This window comes from Capricornis sumatraensis, chromosome 13, assembly GCF_032405125.1.
Source record: "Capricornis sumatraensis isolate serow.1 chromosome 13, serow.2, whole genome shotgun sequence".
In the NCBI taxonomy this organism is placed as follows: Eukaryota; Metazoa; Chordata; class Mammalia; order Artiodactyla; family Bovidae; genus Capricornis; species Capricornis sumatraensis.
The window spans coordinates 15,346,872-15,354,531 of record NC_091081.1 but is presented as its reverse complement, the minus strand read 5'-3'; the positions used below and the strand labels follow the sequence as shown (position 1 = coordinate 15,354,531).

Sequence of the window (7,660 nt, the reverse complement as noted above, 5' to 3'; positions counted from 1 at the left end):
ATAACAATAAATTTCTTCCTTTTAAATGTTTTCTGTTTTTACACCCTGACATCATCCTGTGTGTCTTTGTCTTTAATTCACTCTTCCATTGTTATTGAGCATCACTCTGCTCTAACATTGACCAGGAAAAAAAAAAAAAAAAAAAGATGTGGAAACTTCTCCCAGTGCCCAGCTCTGTTTCTTGGTTCGCAGACCAAGGGCAGCTTCTTTTCTCATACACCTGAAGTTGCATAGAACCAATCTCTGCAGAGCTGTTTTGCCTTCTTTCTCAAATAAAGGCTTGCATGGGAAGCATCCCGTGCACAGGATGCCAGAGTCATCTGGCTGGGGGCCCGTATGTGGGCAATGGCCCAGATATGCAGATGGGCATTCCACCAGCTTTTTCCTCTGATGCTGCTTTGGTTTGGGGTCAGATCCTCTACTTGCCCAGTCAAGAATTTCAGAATGGCAGCCAGGGACTTCTTAAAATAGGAGGTCTGTATTTCTTGGTCTGTTTCTTTTCTGTGCATGTGTGTACTTGACAGAAATAAAATCTGAGACATAAACACGTTTTAACACTTCTGTGTTTATACTAAAAATAGCAAATATTAAAATTGTGGTATCATTAAATACTTTTCTGTAAGTTGTCCCTTGGTATTTGCAGGGAATTGGTCCCAGGACCCCGCCCCTCCGTGGATCTTGCCTCTGACCCTCCAGTGCCTTGTGTAAAATGAGAGCCAGCTGTCCATTACCTGTGGATTTCACTAAAATTTCAAGGGTTTATGTCAGTTATTTAGTAGAATTTCAAGTAACTCAGTGTAATTTTTCCAAAAATAGATTTGAAATTACTATTGCTAATAATTGCTTCCCTATTTCTGTGCCTTGTAGCACACAAATATCAGAGCCCAAACACACACAAAAGAATTACTTCAGTTCTGTTATTTCACCTATATAGTAAGCTCTTTCAATTTTGGTTCCCCCTTTCCCCTTAGAAGTTGATTATTGTTTATTTTAAATATACTAAAATAGATAGGCCATCAAGATATGATGCATCTATATTTTTTTCCACATAACAATACTAGAAGCTCTGCATTTATGCCTACATCATTTCGATGGGGTAGAAATAGAAGTGTATGAAAACATTTGCTTGTACCAACACTAGGAAATTGAAAGACATTTAAAAATTATGAAAACATAAGATAAAAGTATATCCTTATATTTCTCCAGATTAGTGTGGGACATAAAATTTATAAACTCGTTTTCTCTTATTTTAATATCTCAGGTGTGTTTAGATTTGAAAGTTTTCACAATTTAAATGGCATATTTTCTTCATCTTCCTGAAATCAGTGTTTTCCGTTTTTTGTTTGGTTTTTTTTTTTTGGTTAGTTTAAAATGGGTACTTTTGTCTGATAGAACTGGTCATAACATTTGATCTAACACAAGCTATAGACTGTCTTTTTTTCCAACCTGGAATAGGAATGGAGTGACATCTAATGCTGCTGCTGCTGCTAAGTCGCATCAGTCATGTCGACTCTGTGGGACCCCATTAGATGGCTGCCCACCAGGCTCCCCCGTCCCTGGGATTCTCCAGGCAAGAACACTGGAGTAGGTTGCCATTTCCTTCTCCAATGCATGAAAGTGAAAAGTGAAAGTGAAGTCGCTCAGTCATGTCCGACTCTTCATGACTCCATGAACTGTAGCCTACCAGGCTCCTCCATCCATGGGATTCTCCAGGCAGGAGTACTGGAGTGGGGTGCCATTGCCTTCTCCACATCTAATGCTAATATATATATACACACACATATATAGGCCACACCAGGAAGCATTTGGGATCTTAGTTCCCCAATCAGGGTTTGAACCTGTGCCCCCTGCAGTGGAAGCACAGAGTCTTAACCACTGGACCACCAGGGAAGTCCCAAATGCTAATAGTTTTTGCCTTTTAAATGACTTTGGATCCTGCATGCAAACTCTGAACCCCATAAAAACTCTTTTTTGAACAGTTTACAAGTAAACTAACTTTTATGTGCCCTTTGAAAAAAACATTCTTTTTATAATTTGTTATGCTTTCAAAATCCATCTTTGTAAAACACTATAAAAATAATAAAAATGGTTACTATTTATTGAAAGCTCTTTCTGGCTAAATGCTAAACTGAACTTCTAATGCTAAAAAAAAAAGTGTGCTTTTTTTCATTGATTCCTTTCCATTAATTCTGTGAGGTAGGTAATAGATATTAATATTCCCTCTGTAAAGAGAAACAGGTTCTGAAAGTTCAGGCGACTTAAGTCACCCCCTTAGTGGTAGAGCTTGGATTCAAAGTCAAGTCTAACATGACTTTAAGCCTGATGGAGGTTGAGTCACTGTATACGTTACATCTATGTACACCAGGGTGCATGAAACCATATCAGTAGCTTTACATTTGTTTGACTAACAAAGGTCGTATTATCCACCTACTGATTCCCTGTCAACACTGTAATCGGCGTGAGACTCAGCAGGCTGGGAGAGGAGGCTTGATGCCAGGCCCTTGTCCACACCTGGCTGGACCAGGTGGACTTGGGGTTTCACGACTTGCAACTGCCAGTGTGTGGACTAGAGAATCGGAGAGGGTGTCCCTGCAGAGTCAGTATACCTGACCGTCCCTCTGAGATTTTGAATGTGTCCTAACACTGCAAACACACTTGTAGTTCTACCCTAGAGAAATAACTTCTCATAGTAAGGCTGTATTTCTGTCATTGTTCAAAGGTAGATTAAAGAAATGTTATAGCTGCTCTGCATTTCTGGCCACTGTGGAGGTGGACACTTTGATAGGTATGTTTAAAAACAATTCCACGGGGGACCTCCCTGGTGGTCCAGTGGCTAAGACTCCGAGCTCCCTATGCCGGGGGCCCAGGTTCAATCCCTGGTCAGGGGCTAGACCTACATGCCACAACTAAGACCCAGTGCGGCCAAATAAATATGTCTAAAACAGTTCCATGGGAAGAAGAAATGTATTCATTTTTCTCAAATTCCTGTTCTTTTTGAAACCAGTGCCAGATGAATGGTTAATGCAAGGTGATATTATTTGCCTATTGTTTATATATATTTTAATGTGTCTCAAATCCGAAGTCCTTCTAGACCATTATTGGTGGGGATATTCATTAAAATTATTTTTATTGGAAATAATAACTTCAAGTAATAGGTTATTTAAAATATGTATTGCATTGAATATCATAGAAAATTCTGGAATGTAAGTGTACCTCAAATTCACCTTCAGGGCTTTTCCCACACATGTCAGTAGGCCCACCCCAGTGTTTCTGATTCTTAAATTTGCATTTCTGAAGACTCCCAGGTGACACTACAGGTCAGACTGAGAATTACTGGCCTAGAAGTTAGGTCTTTACTTAATGGTGTTGCAGGAGTGCCTGAGCTTGTTTTGAAAATTCTTCAACCCAACTTAGATAATTAACTCATTTCTTCCTTTTTCCTGTTACAGACAGGAAAGAAAACTTTGCTTCAGGATCAAGTGTGATTGTTTCTGACTTCTAGCTTAGTCCTCTTCAGAAGTTTAAATAAGGGGAAAGGCAGTTCTTTTCACAGCATTTGTGTCTTTGCAATGAAGAGAGAAAAATCTGAAAGAGACCCAGTGCCTCTGGTCTGTACCCTCTACGCCTAGTAATGCTGGAGTGGAATTGGTCCATTCAGCTGCTTCTCTTTGCCAACCTCGCCCCATGGTCTGAATTTCTGGAATAGCTTCTCACTGTGCTAAGCACAGGCCTGCGAGAGAGAGAGAGAGGATGGAATATGCTGGAAAAGCACTGGACTCTGTGAGAAGGCACATGTTTTCTATACACTGTCTAGGGCGTCTGTACGGGACAAGTAAATAAGTGTGACTTTGCTCAAGCCATTTATATTCCTGGTGCTGTTTCCTCCTTTGAAAAGTGGGGCAAATGATTCCTGATCCATCTACCCTACAGAATGCCTAAGAGCATCTGAGAAAATGTGCTGAAAGTTTGCATGAAAGAGCTTCACACTTGTGAGGCTTCATTGTTGTGTTAACATCTGATGCCTAGAAAATGTTTGTCGTTCTTCCTAGTTTAAACTTTAAGAGCTGTTCATCCAGTGAGACTGGGAATAGTTTTAGGGGTGCCTATGTATCATTTGACCAGTGGCCCTCATTGCAAAAACTAGTTTTTTGTGTTTTTTTTTCACAGAAACATTTTTTTTCTACCTGCTCATCATTTTTGGGAGGGAGTATATGAATAAGGATTACAATCGTAGAGGAAAATGACTTGAAATAGATAAACAATATACTTGTATGTGTGATACACCTACTCTAAGTGTTCATGAAGAATTAAACTTAGATTTCAGAAGCCAGTCTGCATTCTGCTTGGCCTGGCAGCATTTTGAAAACTGCATTCTGTGGGTGCTAGTTCTGCAAAATCAAATACTCCCTGAACATGAGCTGTGAGATTAAATACATTGTGGGTCTCTAGAGTCATCATCCTCTCTCCTACATCCTAAGGCTCATGATTCGTGTTAGTGTTTCTGCAGCTCCTAAAAGTCTAGAACTAAAGAAATCTGAGCTTAATTCCCTTCAAGTTTTTGAACACAAAGTGTTTGCAACAAACCAAGGAACCCTTTTTCTTATATCCTCTATTAATCTTGCATGGAACTAGTATTCTCAGGAACATGTATCAGTGAATATTGCTCTAGGCTCATGATGCAATCTAAAAGTTAATAATATTAAAGTATTATCTAAACAATCCTTGATGGCTAAAAATTCAGTATGGAAACTCTTAACTTTGGAAGAAGGTATCTCCCAAAGAATAATACATAAAGATGTTTAAGAGTAGCAAGTATTATTATTCCATAGTTAAAATATGAATAAATAGAAGGGACTTTTGCTTTCAGCTGCTTGCCTTTTTTTTTTTTTTTAATATGTTTTATTTGTTCTGCTTGAAGCTATGTTTTGGTAACTAAAATCACAGCCCTTAACTTTGAAATTCAGTCAGATCCAATTGCTGTTGCTGCCAGGAGGATGCCAGGTTGCCAGTTTCAAGGATGTTTGGAGCTTGAGAACGCCTGGGAGAGCGTCGTCGCTGCAGAAGCACTTTCTTTTAGAAGCCATGGCTGAGGAGCAGTATCCTACAGCTAAAACCATATCCTACAGCTAAAACCACACTCCCTCTTCCAGCATCATGCCCTAAATGTTTGCAGGGCGGGTGGTGAAGAGTCCTCATACCGACTTTTGTTTTCTGATCAGTGCATACACTCGAAAACAGTCCTGCATTTAAACACCCCAACAATGCTGTATTCTTTGAAAACAAATGGGTCTTGGTTTGGAATGGAGGAATCAAATCTCTCCTGCTAACAGAAGTCTTTGTGTACCTCTGTAAAGTGCTAATTGCGCAACAGAACAAGGAGGCATTTCAGATCCTTTAACTGACAGCTGTGTGTCAAATGATGGCCGATCAGGGTTGTATCTGACATGTCCCATGGTAGGGAATTCATATGACCCTCTTCTAGCCGTAGGAGAGATACAAAACTGGTCTTCAGAGTATCTTTTTTTTAAAGGATAATCTCTGATGCCACTGAGAAACAAAAGTGGGGAGGAGTTCTACAGGCCCCAGGGGGCAGAGAACATTCAAGCCTGATGGTGCGCTGCTTCTCCAGCCCGGCCTCTAGTCAAGGAGTCTTTCTTCTGCCTGGGTTTGAGTACCTCCTTGTCACAGAGCTTGCAGTGGTGGGAGACAGCTTGCTCCTGGAAGTTATAACTCATCCCCAGGGACACGGTGATTCAGACCTAATTCCCTTAATCTGTAAAATGGGGATCAGAGATGGTGTATCCTTCAGCTACGTATTTGCTCCACTTGATTAGTCTGAAGTACAGAGATGAGATGAGGGTCTATGCTGCTGCTGCTGCTGCTGCTGCTAAGTCGCTTCAGTCCTGTCCCACTCTGTGCGACCCCATAGACAGCAGTCCACCAGGCTCCGCCGTCCCTGGGATTCTCCAGGCAAGAACACTAGAGTGGGTTGCCATTTCCTTCTCCAATATTAGGGTCTATACATGTGTTTAACTCTGGTTTCTGGGAGTGGTGAGGGAGCTGCATATTTGAAGGATTTAGACGCTATTGTAGATTTGTTAATACACAGCTGGTATATAAAGAACCCTAACTTTTGGGTATTTTTTAAAAATTTATTTTTAATGGGAGGATAATTGCTTTACAAGGCTGTGTTGGTTTCTGCCCTACAACAGTGTGAATCAGCCATGGGTATATTATGTCCCTCCCTCTTGAACCTCGCTGCCACCTTGCGCCCCTCTAGGTTGTCACAGAGCCCCCGTTTGAGCTCCCTGTCTCATACAGCAAATTTCTACTGGCTCCCTGTTTTGCATATGGTGATGTATATGTTTCAGTGCTACTCTCTCAGTTCATCCCACCTTCTCCTTCACTCTCTGTGTCCATGAGTTCTTTATGTCTGTGTCGCTATTTCTGCCCTACAAATAGGTTCATCAGTCCCATTTTTCTAGATTCCATGTATATGCATTAATGTACAATATTTGTTTTTCTCTTTGTGATTTACTTCTGTCTGTAAACAAGCTCTAGGTTCATCTTCCTCACTAGAACTGGCTGAAATTCATTCTTTTTTTATGGCCAAGTAATAGTCCATTGTATTTATATACTACATCTTCTTTATCCAGTCATCTGTCGATGGACTTACAGGTTGTTTCCGTGTCCTGGCTATTGTGAATAGTGCTGCAATGAACATTGGGGTACATGTGTCTTTTTGAATTATGGTTTTTCAGAGTATATGCCTGAGTCTTTTTTTTTCCTTCTTTCTTTTTTTAATGAAGCTTGCTCACAAATTTGATGATAGCACGTTCATAACTTATGATATTCTAAAATATAGGAGCTATAGTATTATAGTATTATGTATTCTTTACCCTTACCAACAGGAAGTAATGGTGTTTCATTTTGTCCATCTTTCACAAAGTGTCGGTTCAGTTCACTTACTCATGTCCGACTCTTTGTGACCCCATGGACTGCAGCACACGAGACCTCCCTGTCCATTACCAATTCCTGGAGTTTACTCAGACTCATGTCCATTGAGTTAGTGATGCCATCCAACCATGTCATCCTCTGCCGTCCCCTTCTACTGCCTTCAATCTTTCCCAGCAACAGGGTCTTTTCAAATGAGTCAGTTCTTCACATCAGGTGGCCAAAGTATCAGAGTTTCAGCTTCAGCATCAGTCCTTCCAATGAACATTCAGGACTGATTTCCTTTAGAATGGCCTGGTTTGATCTCCTTGCAGTCCAAGGGACTCTTAAGAGTCTTCTCCAACACCGCAGTTCAAAAGCATCAATTCTTTGGCGCTCGGCTTTCTTTGTAGTCCAACTCTCACATCCATACATGATCACTGGAAAAACCATAGCTTTGACTAGATAGACCTTTGTTGAGAGAGTAATGTCTCTGCTTTTCAATATGTTGTCTAGGTTGGTCATAACTTTTCTTCCAAGGAGTAAGCGTCTTTTAATTTCATGGCTGCAGTCCCCATCTGCAGTGACTTTGGAGCCAAAAAAGATAAAGTCTGCCGCTGTCCCCACTGTTTCCCCATCTATTTGCCATGAAGTGGTGGGACCAGATGCCATGATCTTAGTGTGATCATGATCACCAAGTGTGGTTCCATTTTATTCAATCGAAAGG

At 40.7% G+C, this 7,660-nt stretch overlaps 1 non-coding gene across 1 annotated transcript; it reads right to left on the bottom strand.

Annotated features, from left to right (window-relative positions):
• Positions 1-1,817: 1,817 nt before the first annotated feature.
• Positions 1,818-1,890, bottom strand: TRNAG-UCC (transfer RNA glycine (anticodon UCC)). Its single transcript has one exon. It is a non-coding gene; the product is annotated as a tRNA-Gly (tRNA).
• Positions 1,891-7,660: the final 5,770 nt, after the last annotated feature.